This window comes from Schistocerca nitens, chromosome 5, assembly GCF_023898315.1.
Source record: "Schistocerca nitens isolate TAMUIC-IGC-003100 chromosome 5, iqSchNite1.1, whole genome shotgun sequence".
Taxonomy (NCBI): Eukaryota; Metazoa; Arthropoda; class Insecta; order Orthoptera; family Acrididae; genus Schistocerca; species Schistocerca nitens.
In genome coordinates this window covers 799743060-799765168 of record NC_064618.1, presented here as the reverse complement: position 1 = coordinate 799765168, position 22109 = coordinate 799743060, and positions in this window count along the sequence as shown.

Genomic DNA, 22109 nt, shown 5'->3' with positions numbered 1-22109 from the left:
CACCTTGTCTTTTACAGCACGCTGTGTTGTCTCAGACAAGTACGATGTGAGGAAAGCGCTTTGAAATTTTTCAACTGAAAAACATTGGCGTGCAATAGGTCGCATTCTCGTCGACGGCTCCCCTTTCAAAAAGCTACAAATAAATTCTAATTTAAGAGAGACAGGCCAGTTTGGCGGCAAAGAAAAGGTGAATTGGTGAATCGAGTCCGAGGGATGTAGACAATTAAGAATTTCCCAACAGATAAAAAGGGCTTGTAGTCGAATCCATGGGTTTTAAAATTACCAAAAGAATGCTGTCAGTTGAAAAAAGTGCGAGGGCTGTCATGTGATTGTAAAAAGTCTCTTTCTCTGACCAGTTTAGTAAGCTGAGATTGCGGAGAATGTTCTATATTCTGATCGACAGAATGCGTGGCCAAATTATGTGAGCAGTCATGAGAAATGGTATTGTTCTTATTGTCAGACAAGCGAGCATTAATTTTATTAAGTTCCTGATTGATATGACGATTAATTTGCATCTGTCCCTGTCGAACGTTTTCAAGCGATTGAAATTCTTCAGTGTCATTGAAGTGTGCCGGTTGAGTACCTTCATAGTGATTGTCATGATTTAATTTTAATTGTGTCACTGCGTCGGCGAGTTCACCATATTCAGCTTTCAAATTGTCGTATTAGTCGTGAATTTTGGTAGTATCATCTTTAAGTGACTGTAACTGTACAACATGACAACGCGTTTTGTTTTGCAGAGTAGCAACAATTTCACTGGGTACCGACTTCCTAATTTCAGCAATAAGTAGGACTTTGTGTTGCCGCTGAGTTTAAGAAATGGCATTAAGTTGTTCATAAACGGCTACCTCTCTGGCTGAAACACGTTGACTAAGGTTGTCAAGCTTTGTAACTGTCTTCAGATTCATCAGAGAGTGTCTTCCGATTGCCACGCAGTACCTTTAACGACATTTTTTTTTTTTTTTTTGCTCTTGAAATTTAAGTTTAAGCTCCTCGAATTGAGTAGCCTGTGCATCAAAACGTTATGTAAGACATTCATGATTTTTAGAACATTTATCATTAAGTTCTTGAAACTGCTTTGTAAGAGTCTCGATACTGTTTTTAATTTCGTCAGCAAAACGAGTGGATTGTTCATCAAAACGTTCATTATTCTGTTTTCGCACTTCACCTAAGAACTGAAACAAACGATCGAACTGAGCTTTCTGCGAGAAATTCATATAGCGTGTACTCAAATGAAGCTGCTGCATGGCAGTTCTGTCGGAAGAATTTCGTAAAGGCTGGGTGTCGGATTTTGGCAAAGGTAGTGAATCTTCCATATTCATGTGTGTGCTGTTACTATTCTCAGAAAATAAATGACAGTATTACGACAAACATTATTATCAGAGTGTTGACTTATGCCAGAATTCAGAGTTCAATGTTCGTGCATTGACTATCCGGTTGCAAAGACACAGTGTCTTGCACTAATACGTCAGAAATGTGGTTCGTATTAGTAGCCAATGAATGATCAGCAAAAGTATGGTTGCTGTCGGTTGCATTTTGCAAAGCAGATTTCTGCGAATTCACTGTAGTGCGTGATTTGCTGACAAACGTAGTATGCGGCATGGTAATAGAGAAATATAATGACAAATCTCAGATGTAAAAGAGAACGTCAAGAACAATGATGTCAAAGCTGAAAAGCAAAACACAGTATTAGCAAAATATGTGTTGCGATAAAGTCTACAATAATTAAGTAAGACAAAGCAGTATACAATTTCTGACCGTTTCCCAAAATATTCCTACGTCGTCCATACTGTACAAGGATATCGCCAAGTGAAAGTTATCTAAATGAATAAAAATATGTGAGTGGAAGTTCTGTTTCTCATTGTAGGATCTGAGCTTTAATAATAAATGAACTATCGTAATGAAACTTGTACTGCCGTAATGTGAAGGCAAAGCTGCACTATCATAATAATTAATTGTCGGAATATAAATGGAAGTCTTTCGTACTGTAGAAGTTAACAATCTGACGACAAGAATTTTGAACAGGATAAACTGCCTGGATAATGAACTTTGACATAAAACCTACAATAATTAGTTTTGGAAAACTGATTACAGATCCCAAATCTAAAAGTGATACACTACGCAGTTCGTCCTGATTGAATAAAAAAACGAAACATCAAAATATTTAGCCGTTACCTTTTTTCTGCGCAAACCTGGAGAACGGGTTGCAGTACTGCTCTGTCTTGCGTGCCGCTATGCTAAAGCTGCAAATTACTATTATCTACACAGAGACACTCGTGAGGTGCAATGAGTTCTCTGTTAGTTACAAATCGAAGTATACTTTTGGGAAAACCATGATCAATTAAAAAATTATAAGAGAAAGGCAAGCGAAAAATGAAATATCGGCATAAATGACAACACTAATTTTTTTGCATAATGTGAAAAACTGCTCAAGACTGATTTTAAATTTAATGAACTCCTTAACATCCAAACAATACACTTTCCTATCCTTCAAATCTAGAAACTCTCAGTACAATAACCAAGCTAGTCCAATGGCACAGCAATAATGAAAAAAAGTAACATCAGTATAATATTTACCTCTGCCGTTCCACTTCTGTTTCACAAATCAGTTTCCGTAACAACCTTGATATAATCCTGTTCATTAAACACATTGATAAATTGAGACTTTAGATTTGAAACACGACATTACCATTGCTTCCTCACTCTAACACAGCTTAACACTATCTGCTCCCTGCGCCCTCGCGCACACCAAAGATCGTAGCCTAACTTTTGCGATACAGCTTTGCAACATCGCTGATCGCTCACAATCGATTCGGATACCAAAATTATACAAGACACCTATCAACGTTTGGAACTTTATGGGCAGGGCCCTACAGCGAGCTCGGGAGTTTGACGATCTAAAGAGCCAGTTGGGTAGAATCAGGCACGATACCTCACAGGAGGACATCCAACAAATCAATCAATGCCAAGGCCAATAACTGCTTGCATAACGGTCGCAAGTGGACCAACGCGTCATTGACTTTATCAGTTTGTGAAGCCCTTCCTCTTGAATAAACCACACAATTTTTCTGAAATTGTAATCATTTGTCTGTACGTGTACATCATATCTCCCGATATCTGTCCAATTCGGATACTTCCTTCGTGGTGTGTCGTTTCTCTTTCTTAGAGAGTATTTGTTCAGGTGTGTATGAATTAAATCGTCTCTTGCAGGGACAGAGAGGTGAGCACATCATCAGAGGCAGTGGGACGTTACGTCTCATCCGAGTAGGGCAGTGCGTCCGTTCCGCCAGGATGGCGAGGTCTCGGGAGACGCGCAGACCGCTGTGGCGTAGCGTCTGCCGTGAGGTGACGTAACGGCGGCGGTGCGTTATGATGTCCAGACAAGAGCACGTGGGGGGAACTGGGCCGAATCGTGGGGAGGAAGCGCAGAACACGCACCAGGAGAAAGTCGGGAGCATCGCGAAAACATAAGGCAGTTCCCAGCTGTGCGGGTCACGTCGTGTCAGATGCCCGAGCTATGGTACACTTTCGCAGACGGAGAAAGTTACATCCGTTTCTTTGGCCCGGAACCCACACTGCCACGCAACAGCCGCGGACGTTACTCCTTTCTACCATATTACCAAACAGCTGCGTTCGTCAACGTCTAAGGACACTTCCGTGTCAAGAAGTGATCAGTATCCCCCGTCCCCCATCAGCCCACATTTTCGTTGTTCAACCAAAGCGTCTTTTTCCCTCTAGCTGGTAACAGGAATATTAGTGAAACAACCCACTCGCATACTGGAGGCCAGTGGTTCAAGTCCCAACCCTGCAATCAAGATTTAGGTTTTCTGTCTTTTCCCTAAATCGTTTGACGCAAATGCTGCAATGGTTTCTTTCAAAAGGAGACGGTCGATTTCCTTCCTCAATACGATCTCGTGCCTTGTCTCCAATGACGCCGTCTTTGCACGGACGTTAAACCCTAGTGTCCCTTGCTTCTATTACTGCCTGGTAGGGCACAAATATCCAGGTCTTTTCAGAAATTTCCGTCTCTGGTTCAAAAAAATGGCTCTGAGCAATATGGGACTTAACTTTTGAGGTCATCAGTCTCCTAGAACTTAGAACTACTTAAACCTAACTAACCTAAGGACATCACACACATCCATGCCCGAGGCAGGATTCGAACCTGCGACCGTAGCGGTCGCTCGGATCCACACTGTAGCGCCTAGAAGCTTACGGCCACTCTGGCCGGCTTTCCGTTTCTGATGCGTTCTAATTCCGTGCATCCATTACGTCCGCTCTTTATACCCCTTCTGATTTTTGTCTTAAATCGCATGAATTTTGCTTCTGCTTTTCTTAAAAATGATTTTAAACGTACATATATAGAGGAACCCATTTAAGTTGGTTAATTAACATAAATCACGGCAAAAGTTCAGTTTATTAACAAAGATATGATTAATTGGCCTTTATTTGACAAAGCTATCTGTTAATAGTGCACACTTTGGTGCTGATTTATTTCAACACACCATCACACAGTGTTTTCAAAGGATCTTTACATTAAAGCTGATTAACATGTAGAATCACTTGTTACAGACAGCACTTAAACTAAATACCAAAATTGGATAAAAAAATCTTTAAAATAATTATAACGCAAACAGACAATGCCCTTACTAGAAACAGATTCTAGATATGTGCCATACAACGTTTGACGCCTGCAGCTACACCTTATACACCGTAACAATAAAAATAAAGTCATTCCTTTCACAAATATAGCGTATTGTACGACCCTCATTCAGTTCTTCATTTACGTCATTCAGTTGACGACGCACTAGTAACACTATTTATAACAATCGCTAGTACATAAAGGTTCCCAAAAACTACACTACGTGATCAAAGGTATCTTTATTGCATTATCAATTTCAGGACTACGAGCCCTATCCCCACATGCACTTTGTACACTGTGCGATCAAATGTATCCGGACACCTGGCTGAAAATTACTTACAAGTTCGTGGCGCCCTCCATCGGTAATGCTGGAATTCAATATGGTGTTGGCCCACCCTTAGCCTTGATGACAGCTTCCACTTTCGCAGGCATGCGTTCAATCAGATGCTGAAAGGTTTCTTGGGGAATGGCAGCCCATTCTTCACGGAGTACCGCACTAACGAGACGAATCGATGTCGGTCGGTGAGACCTCGCACGAAGTCGGCATTCCAAAACATCCCAAAGGTGTTCTATAAGATTCAGGTCAAGTCTCTGTGCAGGCCAGTCCATTACAGGGATTTTATTGTCGTGTGACCACTCCGCCACAGGCGATGCCATCGCCATCCCCGAATTTCAACAGTGGGAAACATGAAGGTGCTTAAAACACTAATGTAGGCCTGTGCCACCGCCTCCGAATTTTACTGTTGACACTACACACGCTGCCAGATGACGTTCACCCGGTATTCGCCATGCCCACACCCTGCCATCGGATCGCCACATTGTGTACTGTGATTCGTCACTCCACACAACGTTTTTCTACTGTTCAATCGTCCAATGTTTACGCTCCTTACACCAAGCGAGGCGTCGTTTGGCATTTCCCGACGTGATGTGTGGCTTATGAGCAGCGTCTCGACCATGAAATCCAAGTTCTCTCACCTCCCGCCTAACTGTCATAGTACTTGCAGTGGATCCTGATGCAGTATGGAATTCCTGTGTGCTGGTCTGGATAGATGTCTGTCCATTACACATTACGACCCTCTTCAACTGTCGGCGGTCTCCGTCAGTCAACAGACGAGGTCGGCCTGTACGCTTTTGTGCTGTACGTATCCCATCACGTTTCCACTTCACTATCACATCGGGAACAGTGTACCTAGGGATGTTTAGGAGTGTGGAAATCTCGCGTACAGACGAATGACGCAAGTTACACCCACTCACCTGACCACGTTCGAAGTTCGTGAGTGCCGCGGAGCGCCCCATTCTGCTCTCTCACGATGTCTAATGACTACTGAGGTCGCTGACATGGTGTACCTGGCAGTAGCTGGCGGCACAATGCACCTAATATGAGAAACGTATGTTTTTCGGGGGTGTCCGTATACTTTTCATCACACAGTGGGTATATACATATAATGTAATATCTCTGTGCAATATTTGTTCTTTTTCATTACTGAAATTTTCCTGCTGCCATCGGTATCAGTTATATCCGAGGACATCTACCCCCCCCCCCTCTTCGAAATCTAGAGTACAGGGCTTTTATTAATATACACTACTGGCCATTAAAATTGTTACACTACGAAGATGACGTGCTAAAGACGCGAAATTTAACCGATAGGAAGAAGATGCTGTGATATGCAAATGATTAGCTTCTCAGAGGATTCACACAAGGTTGGCGCCGATGGCGACACCTACCACGTGTTGACATGAGGAAAGTTTCCAACCGATTTCTCATACACAAACAGCAGTTGACCGGCGTTGCCTGGTGAAACGTTGTTGTGATGCCTCGTGTAAGGAGGAGAAATGCGTACCAGCACGTTTCCGACTTTGAGAAAGGTCGGATTGTAGTCTATCGCCATTGCGGTTTATCGTATCGCGACATTGCTGCTCGCATTGGTCGAGATCCAATGACTGTTAGCAGAATATGGAATCGGTGGGTTCAGGAGGGTAATACGGAACGCCGTGCTGGATCCCAACGGCCTCGTATCACTAGAAGTCGAGATGATAGGCATGTTATCCGCATGGCTGTAACGGATCGTGCAGCCATGTCTCGATCCCTGAGTCAACAGATGGGGACGTTTGCAAGACAACAACTATCTGCACGAACAGTTCGACGACGTTTGCAGCAGCATGGAATATCAGCTCGGAGACCATGGCTGCTGTTACCCTTGACGCTGCATCACAGACAGGAGCGCCTGCGATGGTGTACTCAACGACGAACCTGGGTGCACGAATGGCAAAACGTGATTTTTTGGGATTAATCCAGGTTCTGTTTACAGCATCATGATGGTCGCATCCGTGTTTGGCGACATCGTGGTGAACGCACATTGGAAGCGTGTATTCGTCATCGCCATACTGGCGTATCACTCGGCGTGATGGTATTGGGTGCCACTGGTTACACGTCTCGGACACCTCTTGTTCGCACTAACGTCACTTTGAATAGTGGACGTTACATTTCAGGCGTGTCGACCCGTGGCTCTACCCTTCATTCGATCCCTGCGAAACCCTACATTTCAGCAGGATAATGCACGACCGCATGTCGCAGGTCCTGTACGGACCTTTCTGGATATAGAAAATGTTCGACTGCTGCCCTGGCCAGCACATTCTCCAGATCTCTCACCAATTGAAAACGTCTGGTCAATGGTGACCGAGCAACTGGCTCGTCACAATATGCCAGTCACTACTCTTGATGAACTGTGGTATCGTGTTGAAGCTACATGGGCAGCTGTACCTGTACACGCCATCCAAGCTCTGTTTGACTCAATGCCCAGGCGTTTCAAGGCCGTTATTACAGCCAGAGGTGGTTGTTCTGGTTACTGATTTCTCAGGATCTATGCACCCAAATTGCGTTAAAATGTAATCACTTCTCAGTTCTAGTATAAAATATTTGTCCAATGAATACCCGTTTATCATCTTCATTTCTTCTTGTTGTAGCAATTTTAATGGCCAGTAGTGTATTCTATGGATAAACATTGATTCTCCAGGACATAATAAGTTCCACAAAATTTAGATCTTATGGCATGACATGTCCGAAACTGTGCAACTCACTGATATAAAAAAATTGTAATTTTAGAGCCTTGCCCCTCCCTGTTCTCCCCCGCCCTTTCCCCACCCCGCTTGGACAAGTATCTGTGGCCGCCCGCGTTTATAACCAGCTTTTCAGCTACCCAATATAGCAGACTATGATCATGTAGGTAGTATCATATACACTACGGCCTGCCATGCACGCTTCCACGACTCACATGTAGGCTCACTCAGTTCCTTGCTCCAACAGCACTTAGTCGGCATCCACGTGTACAGGCTGCTGTCCTTGAAGCTTATCTGTCTCAAATAAAATGTCCATCGTTCACAGAATTGCTATAACCAGCACCCCTGTCTTCGCTTCAGGACATCATACTTCAGGTTTTTGTATCCCACTGGATACAAATACAAACTGTTGTTTAAGAAAACGCTAGGCAAATCGCGCTATGCGGTGCTCAGATTAAAGTTCAAACTGGCGCAGAATACGTTCACGAAATTTACAAAAAATGGTTCAAATGGCTCTGAGCACTATGGGACTTAACTTCTGAGGCCGTCAGTCCCCTAGAACTTAGAACTACTTAAACTAACTAACCTAAGAACATCACACACGTCCATGCCCGAGGCAGGATTCGAACCTTCGATAGTAGCGGTCGCGCGGTTCCTGATTGTAGCGCCTAGAACCGCTCGGTCATACGGCCGGCTCACAAAATTTACAAGCCAGGACACAGCGATGAACGACTGCACACAGAAAGCTAGAAGCCGATAACTTCCAGAATGAGAGGCATTTCTAAGTAATGCACAAACAGTTACAGTTGCACCAAAATCCCGGCTTGGGTGGCCGAGCGGTTCTAGGTGCTGCAGTCTGGAACCGCGCGACCGCTACGATCGAAGGTTCGAATCCTTCCTCGGGCATGGATGTGTGTGATGTTCTTAGGTTAGTTAGGTTTAAGTAGTTCTAAGTTCTACGGGACTGATGACCTCAGAAGTTAAGTCCCATAGTGCTCAGAGCCATTTGAACCATTTTTTTGCACCAAAATCAAAATCCAAGTTCGCAATGAGGCCATCAACACAGAAGTACAATAGCACGTACAGAAGTGCTTCATAAATAGTATGCGAACTGTTCTCGAAACCAAAGTATTGACTCACCTGTCACGCATTCTGATGGTTACCTAATACCTCTGCTTCCTACTCTTGTGAGATAGCTAATTGATTCCAGCGTCGTATCGCTGCTCGCCGGTGAGATATCCTTGTCAATACTTGCAGGGGAGGCAATACAGACGTTACGGTAACCTCCAGATATCTTCACATTGCAACACATGGAATCAGTTCTATCCACATACTACCGCAAATGCAATTATAATGCACTAATTCTTCAACCCGAACTGAAGTCCCACGATGTCCAGCTTCCAGTCTCGACATAGGAGGATAGAAATCGTAAATCGTCCTCTGGACAAGTATGCGCCTAGTAAATGCATTAAGGACTAAAAAAGACCCACCGAGGATTCCTCAGTGAATACGGAGATGGTTTAGTAGCCAGAATTGTAGCTGCCCGTGATGTGATTCGAAACACATCAGTGATATTTGTTAGGATGCATCAGAAACTTGTCGCCGACATCATGCTTGTATTGAGGCTGATGGCCGTCAGTTTCAGTACAATTTGTAAGATGCAGCCGGTCGCTGTGGCCGTGCGGTTCTAGGCGCTTCAGTCTGAAACCGCGTGACCGCTACGGTCGCAGGTTCGAATCCTGCCTCGGGCAGGGCTGTGTGTGATGTCCTTAGGTTAGTTAGGTTTAAGTAATTCTACATCTAGGGGACTGATGACCTCAGATGTTAACTCCCATAGTGCTTAGAGCCATTTGAACCATTTTTTGTAAGATGCAGTACAAATGGTACGTTCCTTGTGTCCATGATGATATTTCCAGTTAACCCTTTCACGAGCGCATCTTTTTGTAGCAACTCAGCGAGGTTAATTTTTTTTGCTATCCTATTAGAATTGTGATCAACTGACTATATTAATTTTTTGATGATGATACATAGAACACCACGGCACCTTTATGAGGTATTAAAACTATGCTGGTAAATGGATTTCACACTTCCCATTCTGAGCTGTTATGTTTTGCCATTATACGTAAAAAATAATGAGCAGTGTTTTCTGCTTTTATTTAATGTTTTCTTTTTCTTTATTTAAAAATAAGTGTCCCGATATTAAAGTTCACTTACCACAATGTGAAACCAATCCTTGAAACTTTATCGCGCAGTAAAGGTATGAGCTTATACAGGTTACAATAATGTACACGGAACTGGTATAGGTGTGCGTATTCAAATACATATATATGTAAACAGCCAGAAGATGGCGCTGCAGTCGGCAACGCCCATATAAGACAACAAGTGTGTGACGTAGTTGTTAGATTGGTTACTGCTGCCACAATGGCAGGTTATCAAGATTTAAGTGAGTTTGAACGTGGTGTTATAGTCGTCGCACGAGCGATAGGAAACAGCATCTCCGAGGTAGCGGATTTTCCCGTACGATCATTTCACGAGTGTGCCGTGAATATCAGGAATCCGATAAAACATCAGATCTGCGACATCGCTGCGCCCGAAAAAAGATCCTGCAAGAAAGGCAGAAGAGAATCGTTCAGTTAGACAGAGTGCAACCCTTCTGCAAATTGCTGCGTGTCGTTCGACACGAAAATTAATCTACTTTCCTTATTTTCATTCGCTTATGTCGTATGATATTATATTTTTGGGCAATTCTTCCCATTCTCAAAGGATATTTTTGACTCAGAAACGAGCAGTTCGGGCAATAAGTGGTGTAAGTAATCGAACCTCTTATCGACCCCTGGTCATTAATCTGTAGATTCTGACATTGGCCTCTATATATTCTTTACTGTTACTTTTTTGTTAACATTATCAGCTTATTTCCAAGAGTTAGTAGCTTTTACTCAGTTAATATTAGGCAGAAATCCAATCTGCAGTTGGATCGCTCTTCCTTAACACTTGTGCAGAAAGGCGTGCAGTATACTCCTGCATCCATTTTCAATAAGCTACCACAAGAGTTAAAAAATCTTAGCAGTAATCCACGCATTTTCAAATCGAAACTGAAGTTTCCTCGGGGGTCACTCATTCTATTCTGTAGAAGAGTTCCTTGAATCGTGATGACTGTGTGTTGTGTGATGTCCTTCGGTTAGTTAGGTTTAATTAGTTCTAACTTCTAGGGGACTGATGACAATAGATGTTAAGTCCCATAGTGCTCAGAGCCAGTTCCTTGAAAAATTAAGCTGATTCCCACATTATATTGTTTACTGTATTTACTTAAACTTATGGGTTGACTTTTTTGGGTTCATAAACATTTTATTTTATCTGTTATTGCTTCTATGTTGTAATTTCACCTACTGACACGATCCATGACCTTGAAGATTGGCTCCTCAGTTTGGTCCTACGGAATTAGAGGTGTAAAAAATAAATAAATAAATAAATTCAATGTTGGGCCATTAACAAGTGTCTGTGTGCGAACCATTCAACGGAACATCATTGATATAGGCTTTCGGAGCCGAAGGCCCAGTCGTATACCATTGATGAGTGCACGACACAAAGCTTTATGCCTCACCTGGGCCCCTCAACACCGACACTGGACTGTTGGTGACTGGAAACATGTTGCCTGGTCGGACGAGTCTCGTTTCAAATTGTATCGAGCGGATGGACGTGTTCGGGTATGGAGACAACCTCATGAATCCATGGACCCTGCATGTCAGGAGGGGCTGTTCAAGCTGTTGGTGGTTCTGTAATGGAGTGGGGCGTGCGCAGTTGGAGTGATATGGGACCCCTGAAACGTCTAGACACGACTCTGACACGTACGTAAGCAGCCTGTCTGATCACCTGCAGTCCGCAGCTCGTGGTCGTGCGGTAGCGTTCTCGCTTGCCGCGCCCGGGTTCCCGGGTTCGATTCCCGGCGGGGTCAGGGATTTTCTCTGCCTCGTGATGACTGGGTGTTGTGTGATGTCCTTAGGTTAGTTAGGTTTAAGTAGTTCTAAGTTCTAGGGGACTTATGACCATAGATGTTGAGTCCCATAGTGCTCAGTGCCATTTGAACCATTTGATCACCTGCATCCATTCATGTCCTTTGTGCATTCTGACGGACTTGGGTAATTCCATCAGAACGATGCGACGCTCCACTCGTCCAGAATTGCTAGAGAGTGGCCCCATGAATAGTCTTCTGAGTTTAAACACTTCCGCTGGCTGACAGACTCCCCAGACATGAACATTATTGAGCATATCTGGGATGCATTGCAACGCGCTGTTTAGAAGAGATCTCCACCTCCTCGTACTCTTACGGATTTATGGACAGCCCTGCACGATTCATGGTGTCAGTTCCCTCCAGGAGTACTTCAGACATTAGACGAGTCCATGCCACGTTGTTTTGCGGCACTTCTGAGTGGTCTCTTGTGCCCTACATGACATTAGGCAGGTGTACCAATTTCTTTGGCTCTTCAGTATATTTTCCTTTTTTGGGTAATCTGACTGATTTGATGAGTCTCGCCACGAATTCCTTTCCCGTGCTAATCTCTTCATCTTGGAGTAGCACTTGCAACCTACGTCCTCATTATTTGCTGGATAAATTCTTGTCTCTGTCTTTCTCTACAGTTTTTACCATCTACAACTCCCTCTAGTACGATGTAAGTTGTTCCCTGACGTCTTAACAGATCTCCTATCATCCTGCCCCTTCTTTTTGTCAGCGTTTTCCACGCATTTCTTTCCGCTCCGATTCTGCACAGAACCTCCTCATTCCTTACGTTATCAGTCTACCTAATTTTTAACATTCTTCTGTGCATCACATCTCAAATTCTTCGATCCTCTTCTTTTCTGGTTTTCGCACAGCCCATGTTTCACTCCCAAATGATGATGTGCTCCACACGTACATTCTCAGAAATTTCTTCCTCAAATTCAGGCCTATGTTTGATACTAGTAAATTTTTATTGGTCAGGAATGCCATTTTTTCCAGTGCTAGTCTGTTTTCGATGTCCTTCTTGCTCCGTCCGTCATTGGTTATTTTGCTGTCTAGATAGTAGAATTCCTTAACTTCATCTACTGCGTGTCCATCACTCCTGATGTTCAGTTTCTCGTTGTTCTCATTTCTGCTACTTCTCACTACTTTCTACTGTACTCATTAGACTGTTCATTCCGTTCAGCAGATCATTTAGTTCTTCTTCACTATCATTGATAACCTATTACCCTGAATTTTAATTACACTTCAGAACCTTTCTTTTATTTCCGTCATTGCTTTTTTGATGTATAGATTAAACAGTATGGGTGAAAGACTACATCCCCGTCTTACTCCCTTTATAATACGAGCACTTCTCGGTCTTTTATTATTCCCTCTTGGTTCTTGTACGTGTTGTATATTACCCGTGTCTCCATATAGCTTAGCCCCATTTGCCTCAGAATTTCGAACACCTTGCACCATTTAACATTGTCGAACGCTTTTTCCAGTTCGACAAATCCAAGGCCTTCAATGTACTCCTTCCACCTATCCGCTCTCTCATCTGCATTTAACTGTGAAATTCCTGTTGCACCCTTAATGTTGCCACCCTTGTTTTTAATTTCACCAAAGGTTGATGTGACTTTAGTACAGAGTGAACATTAACAAAACTGGTAAACTGCAGGGCTGGATTCTTGACTAAAAATGGAGGAAAACAGATCCTATGAACACGTTTACATGCGTCCGGAAATGCATTGTTGCCACGGTTGAAGGGCTGACGAATCACAGTTCCTCTGTCCACGGGCCGTGTGTTCCTGTCTGTTGCTGGCTGTGTGATTAGAGCAGCGCACTATAATCAACGGAATGATCCGGAATTCATGTCGGGAACAAGTCAAGATGGTGTTTATGTATGGCCAAGCAGAAGTAAACGGTCGAGAGGCAGCACGGCTATACGAAAAGAAGTACCCTCACAGACACCTACCACTTCATACAACATTGCAAGCCCTTTTTGGGCGTCTGTGTGATTACGTGTCCTTCCAGACAGGCGAAGGTGAAGGAGGCGGCGGACTACGTGTACACCAGTTTTGGAGGACCGGGCTCTACAGGATGTTGATACGAACCCTAGTATAAGCTCCAGGCAAATGGCTCGCCAACGTGGTGTACGCCAAAGTACGATTATGTGTATCCTGCATGACAAACGCTACTAACCCTGTCACCTGAAATCCCATGGAGGTTACTTTGAACATATATTGGTGACATTGATGCGATGCAGCTCTGTACTGTGTTCCGGAACGACTTGTTGTCTTTGGACGCACAACGTTCATTTCCGGACACATTCTAAGGACGTTTTTCCTCCATTTCCAGTAAGGAATCTTCACATATGCTGCGTCAGTCCTTCCGACAATCATTTCTTTTTCGATTTCTTAACATTTTTCATGCAGCCATTTCGTCTTGGCTTCCCTGCACTCCCTATTTATTTCATTCCTCGGCGACTTGTACACTCCTGGAAATGGAAAAAAGAACACATTGACACCGGTGTGTCAGACCCACCATACTTGCTCCGGACACTGCGAGAGGGCTGTACAAGCAATGATCACACGCACGGCACAGCGGACACACCAGGAACCGCGGTGTTGGCCGTCGAATGGCGCTAGCTGCGCAGCATTTGTGCACCGCCGCCGTCAGTGTCAGCCAGTTTGCCGTGGCATACGGAGCTCCATCGCAGTCTTTAACACTGGTAGCATGCCGCGACAGCGTGGACGTGAACCGTATGTGCAGTTGACGGACTTTGAGCGAGGGCGTATTGTGGGCATGCGGGAGGCCGGGTGGACGTACCGCCGAATTGCTCAACACGTGGGGCGTGAGGTCTCCACAGTACATCGATGTTGTCGCCAGTGGTCGGCGGAAGGTGCGCGTGCCCGTCGACCTGGGACCGGACCGCAGCGACGCACGGATGCACGCCAAGACCGTAGGATCCTACGCAGTGCCGTAGGGGACCGCACCGCCACTTCCCAGCAAATTAGGGACACTGTTGCTCCTGGGGTATCGGCGAGGACCATTCGCAACCGTCTCCATGAAGCTGGGCTACGGTCCCGCACACCGTTAGGCCGTCTTCCGCTCACGCCCCAACATCGTGCAGCCCGCGTCCATTGGTGTCGCGACAGGCGTGAATGGAGGGACGAATGGAGACGTGTCGTCTTCAGCGATGAGAGTCGCTTCTGCCTTGGTGCCAATGATGGTCGTATGCGTGTTTGGCGCCGTGCAGGTGAGCGCCACAATCAGGACTGCATACGACCAAGGCACACAGGGCCAACACCCGGCATCATGGTGTGGGGAGCGATCTCCTACACTGGCCGTACACCACTGGTGATCGTCGAGGGGACACTAAATAGTGCACGGTACATCCAAACCGTCATCGAACCCATCGTTCTACCATTCCTAGACCGGCAAGGGAACTTGCTGTTCCAACAGGACAATGCACGTCCGCATGTATCCCGTGCCACCCAACGTGCTCTAGAAGGTGCAAGTCAACTACCCTGGCCAGCAAGATCTCCGGATCTGTCCCCCATTGAGCATGTTTGGGACTGGATGAAGCGTCGTCTCACGCGGTCTGCACGTCCAGCACGAACGCTGGTCCAACTGAGGCGCCAGGTGGAAATGGCATGGCAAGCCGTTCCACAGGACTACATCCAGCATCTCTACGATCGTCTCCATGGGAGAATAGCAGCCTGCATTGCTGCGAAAGGTGGATATACACTGTACTAGTGCCGACATTGTGCATGCTCTGTTGCCTGTGCCTATGTGCCTGTGGTTCTGTCAGTGTGATCATGTGATGTATCTGACCGCAGGAATGTGTCAATAAAGTTTCCCCTTCCTGGGACAATGAATTCACGGTGTTCTTATTTCAATTTCCAGGAGTGTATTTCTGTATTCCTGAATTTCGCTGAACTTTTTTGTACTGCCTTCTTTTAGCGATAAACTGAAGTACTTCATCTGTTACTCATGGTTTCCTCGCATTTACCTTCTTTACTTTCCATCTCCTGTGGTTTCCTCTTCAACTGAACTGCCTACAGAGTTATTGATTATCGCAGTATCTTTTTCTTTAAAGAACTTCAAGCGTATCTCTTCACTCCGTAGTAGTTCCGTATCCTACTTATTTGCGTATTGAGCCTTCCTGACTAATCTTTTGAACTTCAGCCGCTCCTGGGTAAGTCTTAAAGTCCAGTATCCGATTTCGGAGACGCTGTCTGACCGTTATGTAATGTAACTGAAATCTTCGTGAATCTCATGGGCTTTTCCAAGTGTACCTCCTCCTCTTGTGATTTTTGAACAGAGTATTCACTATTACCTGCTGAAATTAATTACAGAACTCAATGAGTCTTTCTCCTCTCTCATTCCTAGTACCAAGCCCATATTCTTCGTTAATCCTTTCTTCTACACCTTCCCCTGCATCCCCATTCCAGTACATCATGACCATTAGATTTTCGTCTTCCTTTACTTACTGAATTACCCTTTCACTACCCTCACATGTTTTCTCAATTTCTTCATCTTTAGCTTTCGATGGCGGCATGTATAACTGAACTACGAGAGTTGGAACTTTAATAGAGGCAACTATTTATTTACAGCTTGTACAAAATAGATGCGTGTTTCAAAGTTTTACTGACTTTCAAAGTAGTCACCAGCATTGTGTATAACCCGCTGCCAGCGATGTGGAAGTCGTAGGATACTCTAAGCAGTGCCAATTGTGTTGACAGTTCGAGCGGCGCGATCTATTGCCCGACGAATTTCTAGGAGTTCTGAAGCGAATGCCGTGAAGTGTTTCCTTCAGTTTAGAAATCGAGTTGAACTCACGAGGGCTTAAGTCAGGGGAGTGCAGTAGGTGGTATAGCACTTAGCAGCTCCGTCAGTCAAACATATCAGTAACAGCTTGCACTGTACGTGCTTGAGCATTGTCCTGCAAAATGATGGTCAGGTCCTGCAGAAAGTGTCATCACTTCTGTCTCTAAGCTGGTCGTAGGTTGTGTACCAAAAATGAACGGCATAGATACTGCAAAATAGTGCGGAGGCTGAGAGCGCCCTACGAATCAGCGTAATTTTTTCCTAAGCTGCATGAAAATGAAAACAGTCACAAGTGAGGTTGTTGTTGCTAAAGTTACAATATTTTCCGTTGTGCAAGGTAATTTTAATCTGCAGTTCAGAAGCTTCGCAGACAACCATTGCTAGAAATGTGAGGCAACTCTGTAATGAATAAGTAGCCTAGATCCCAGGAGGAGGATGCTGGTAATACACATTTCTCTTAGAGAATGAGGATTGTGGTGTTAAAAATAGTGATGTTTGTGTGGGGACTCGAGCTGAGACGATGAAGCGTGGTGTCGCACACTTCAAATTAATTTTTTTTTTTTAATTTACTAAGGATCAGTTGGGTAAAGTCACATTTTTCAGCTGTACAACCTAGGAGTGATCCAACGAAATGTTGCGCTATATGTTTTTAAAGAAGTAAAAATATATGTTAAAAATCTGATTTGAATAATTACTTGTAATTGGAGAAAGGTCTCAGCACGTTATGCAAACTATTCATTGCTTTAAACGGGGCTGCTACGGTCGCAGGTTCGAATCCTGCCTTGGGCATGGCTGTGTGTGATGTCCTTAGGTTAGTTAGGTTTAAGTAGTTCTAAGTTCTAGGGGACTGATGACCACAGCAGTTGAGTCCCATAGTGCTCAGAGCCATTTGAACCATTTTTAAACGGGTTTTCGTACGAAAAAATTGCAAAAGGAGTATTTGTGATACGACAGTCTGTGCCTAGTTTGGCAACATTACCTTGTAACCAGCGAGTCCTATGTGTAGCCGTTGTGGATATGCTACAGCAAAAGTGCGAAACTTGCCGAAGCGGGAAGTGACAGGCCAAGTCAGGAAATGGCCAGCGTCGCTATAAATTCATCGGCCAATGTCCGATATTTTCTTGATATCAGGATCTGGCCGCCCAATTCACGAAATGGCGTGGACCCATCGACCAAAGTCGGAAGAAAAAAACTCAGCCGGTTTGAAGAGTATGTATAATTTCAAACTTCATGCAAGCTATTTATCAGTCTCACTTACTACACTCTGTTGTCACTTAAACTACAATATGAACTTTTATGAGACTTGGTATTGCTCAACAGTTTCTTATTTCTACATTCACGGCAATTTGTTGCGCATTTAGTAGCGCAATCGCATCGAGTGTCCCCTTGGTCGCCGGTCGGTGATTGTGAAGAAGAGATGGTTTCTTCCATAACAACGGATCCCAAGGTGAGCAGTTTCTCGTGCAGAATGGAAAACTCATTCTGGTATACAGCTGCTTTAGAACTCCATTCTCTGTTTCCAGCTTGTAGAAAGCACTTCGACGTTCATGACAACTTTAAGAACATCTGTCAACATCTGGCATAAGGGCGCGAACTTTGTCTCCAACTTTTGCCGGTGGGAATTTTGTATCTGAATTTTTAAGCATTTTCGCATTTTGGTGTTTGCGAACTGACATGAGATGCTGACCTCTTTTTCTTGATTTCTTATTTATTTTGACATAGTCAGCAATTAATTTTTGCTCCATACCATTCGTTCTCTCTGTTACTTATTCCACAAACTGCACTGACATCTTTGCGGCAGGATACACAACTGACCGCACGACATGCTGTTTGGCTCATCACATCTTTTTTAATGTATCACAAGTGATGTCGACGGTTCCCCCACCACGGTGGCATCTTTACTATCGGGGAAAGGGGGGGGGGGGGGGTGTCCTACACTTATAGTGTCTTCCAATTATTGTACAACGTTCAAGGTCTTCATCTGTCACCACGTTATCCATAACCTCTCTGAGCAGATTTGAGGTACTCAGACCCACCTCTACTTTGCAGCCAAACATGGCCTCATATGGCCACTGATGAATTAGTTAATGAAAACAATGGTTTCTCATGAATTGAATAAACTGAAGACTCTGAGCCCAGTGAGTTGATTCCTCCGACTGCATCCATGTTATTATCATATTTTGAACAACCTAGCTTGCGCTTTCAATGGAACCTTGGCTTTGGCTATGTGTAGGTTGCTCGTGTACCAGTTTAAATTCAGGCCACATATTCTTTAATTGATGTATAACTTTGTTCGAAAATTTTCTCCCGTTATCTGACTGAAGTACACGTGGAGCATCTATAGCGGCGAAGATATGAAGTACAGTAGCTGGTAAGCTACTTCCTCTGCTCTTTTTCTCTTCAGCGGTTGAGATAACATAAACTCTGTTAAATGATCCAGGAAATTGACTATAAACTTGTACTTAGCGTCAGGGTTACTTTGAGGGTCTATCAGAATTACTTGGCATCTTGAGTTACCGTCTTTAAATATCAGACATTTGGAAACTAAGCCTTTTGGCTAGACAACTTAGTATCAAGGCGGAGATGTAATGGCTTCTTTGGTGACTTTTGTATTTAGCTTGTAGTAATTTTTCCACCCGTGTCCGAGCTCCGTGCCAAACTTTCAAGTGAGTATCATGCAGTATGTCGAACAATTTTTCTCCTGAGACTGGCGCAATAAGTTTTCCTCGCCTCTCGACTTCAATAACGTCATATTTTCTTAGCCGACGCTAGTCAACGGTCTCCTTTCTCTGCTTTGCTCTGTCCTCTAGAAGAGAGCAGTATTTCTCTCTGGTGAGGAGTCCGCTATTATTTACTTTTTCTTGTTTCAGAGAACTCAAAGTGTCCGAGAACCCGCTTTTCATATCATTCATATCATTTGCATGTGCGTCAATTTCGACCTGCTGACCCACATGAAACAGTGGTGAACAACCTGTTGTTGTTGTTGTTGTTGTTGTGGTCTTCAGTCCTGAGACTGGTTTGATGCAGCTCTCCATGATACTCTATCCTGTGCAAGCTTCTTCATCTCCCAGTACCTACCGCAACCTACATCTTTCTGAATCTGCTTAGTGTATTCATGTCTAGGTCTCCCTCTACGATTTTTACCCTCCACGCTGCCCTCCAATACTAAATTGGTGATCCCTTGATGCCTCAGAACATGTCCTACCAACCGATCGCTTCTTCTAGTCAAGTTGTGCCACAAACTTCTCTTCTCCCCAATACTATTCAATACCTCCTCATTAGTTATATGATATACCCATCTAATCTTCAGCATTCTTCTGTAGCACCACATTTCGAAAGCTACTATTCTCTTCTTGTCCAAACTAGTTATTGTCCGTGTTTCACTTCCATACATGGCTACGCTCCATACAAATACTTTCAGGAACGACTTCCTGACCATTAAATCTATACTCGATGTTAACAAATTTCTCTTCTTGAGAAACGCTTTCCTTGCCATTGCCAGTCTACATTTTATATACTCTCTACTTCGACCATCATCAGTTATTTTGCTCCCCAAATAGCAAAACTCCTTTACTATTTTAAGTGTCTCATTTCCTAATCTAATTCCCTCAGCATCACCCGATTTAATTCGACTACATTCCATTATCATCGTTTTGCTTTTGTTGATGTTCATCTTATATCCTCCTTTCAAGACATTGTCCATTCCGTTCAACTGCTCTTCCAAGTCCTTTGCTGTCTCTGACAGAATTACAATGTCATCGGCGAACCTCAAAGTTTTTATTTCTTCTCCGTGGATTTTAATACCTGCTCCGAATTTTTCTTTTGTTTCCTTTACTGCTTGCTCAATATACAGATTGAATAACATCGGGGAGAGGCTACAGCCCTGTCTTACTCCCTTCCCAACCACTACTTCCTTTTCATGCCCCTCGACTCGTATAACTGCCATCTGGTTTCTGTACGACTTGTAAATAGCCTTTCGATCCCTGTATTTTACCCCTGCTACCTTCAGAATTTGAAAGAGAGTATTCCACTCAACATTGTCAAAAGCTTTCCCTAAGTCTACAAATGCCAGAGACGTAGGTTTACTTATTTTCTAAGATAAGTCGTAGGGTCAGTATTGCCTCACGTGTTCCAACATTTCTGTGGAATCCAAACTGATCTTCCCCGAGGTCCGCTTCTACCAGTTTTTCCATTCGTCAGTAAAGAATTCGTGTTAATATTTTGCAGCCGTGGCTTATTAAATTGATAGTTCGGTAATTTTCACATGTGTTAACACCTGCTTTCTTTGGGTTTGGAATTATTATATTCTTCTTGAAGTCTGAGGGTATTTCGCCTGTCTCATACATCTTGCTCACTAAATGGTAGAGTTTTGTTAGGCCTGGCTCTCCCAAGGCTGTCATTAGTTCTAATGGGATGTTGTCTATTCCCGGGGCCTTGTTTCGACTTAGATCTTTCAGTGCTCTCAAACGCTTCACACATTACCAAATCTCCAATTTCATCTTCATCTACATTCTCTTCCATTTCTATAATATTGTCCTCAAGAATATCGCCCTTGTATAGACCCTCTATATACTCCTTCCACCTTCGTGCTTTCCCTTCTTTGCTTAGTACTGGGTTTCCATCTGTGCTCTTGATATTCAAGTCGTCCTCTTTTCTCCAAAGGTCTCTTTAATTTTCCTGTAGGCAGTATCTATCTTACCCTTAGTGATATGTGCCTCTACATCCTTACATTTGTCCTCTACCCATCCCCGCTTAGCCATTTTGCACTTCCTGTCGATCTCATTTTTGAGGCGTTTGTATTCCTTTTTGCCTGCTTCATTTACTGCATTTTTGTATTTTCTTCTTCCATCAATTAAATTCAATATCTCTTCTGTTACCCAAGTATTTCTATTAGCCCTCGTCTTTTTACCTGCTTGATCCGCTGCTGCCTTAACTATTTCTTCTCTCAAAGCTACCCATTCTTCTCTACTGTATTTCTTGCCCCCATTCTTGTCAATCATTCCTTAATGCTCTCCCTTAAGCTTTCTACAACCTTTGATTGTTTCAGTTTGTCCAGGTCCCATCTCCTCAATTTCCCACCTTTTTGAAATCTACAGTTTTAATCTACAGTTTTTCATTTCTTTTTTGTGAGTTTATTGTTGTCTTTTTAAAACTGTTATTTGTGCATGATTTACAGTGTCGTATGGTAATAATCATTCAGTGAGTTAGTTATTGAAAAGAATGATTTTCAGTTTACTTTCCTGTGCATCTTAGTATTTTTTCGGACTTCGTGGTAGCAATCGTAGGTTGTTCTGTATGATAGTCCGACAGCCTCACGGTCGTATATTGTAGACCGTATTGAACAGCTCTGATGAAGGCTAGGAACTGCATCACACATACTCAACTATACTTATTTTTAATTTCGTAATTGATTTCACTCACACTCGAACCATCCTTGGGCCATCCTCGGGCCATAAGAGAAATATTTAATCGGGCATTCCACAACTTCAGTAACGAAATGCTTCATTTTGTTGTAATGTACGTCTGTCTTTCAGTGTAAAACCACGTCGGAAGACAGAAGACAGTTCATGATCGTGACATCATAAGTTATACCAAATGAACCAT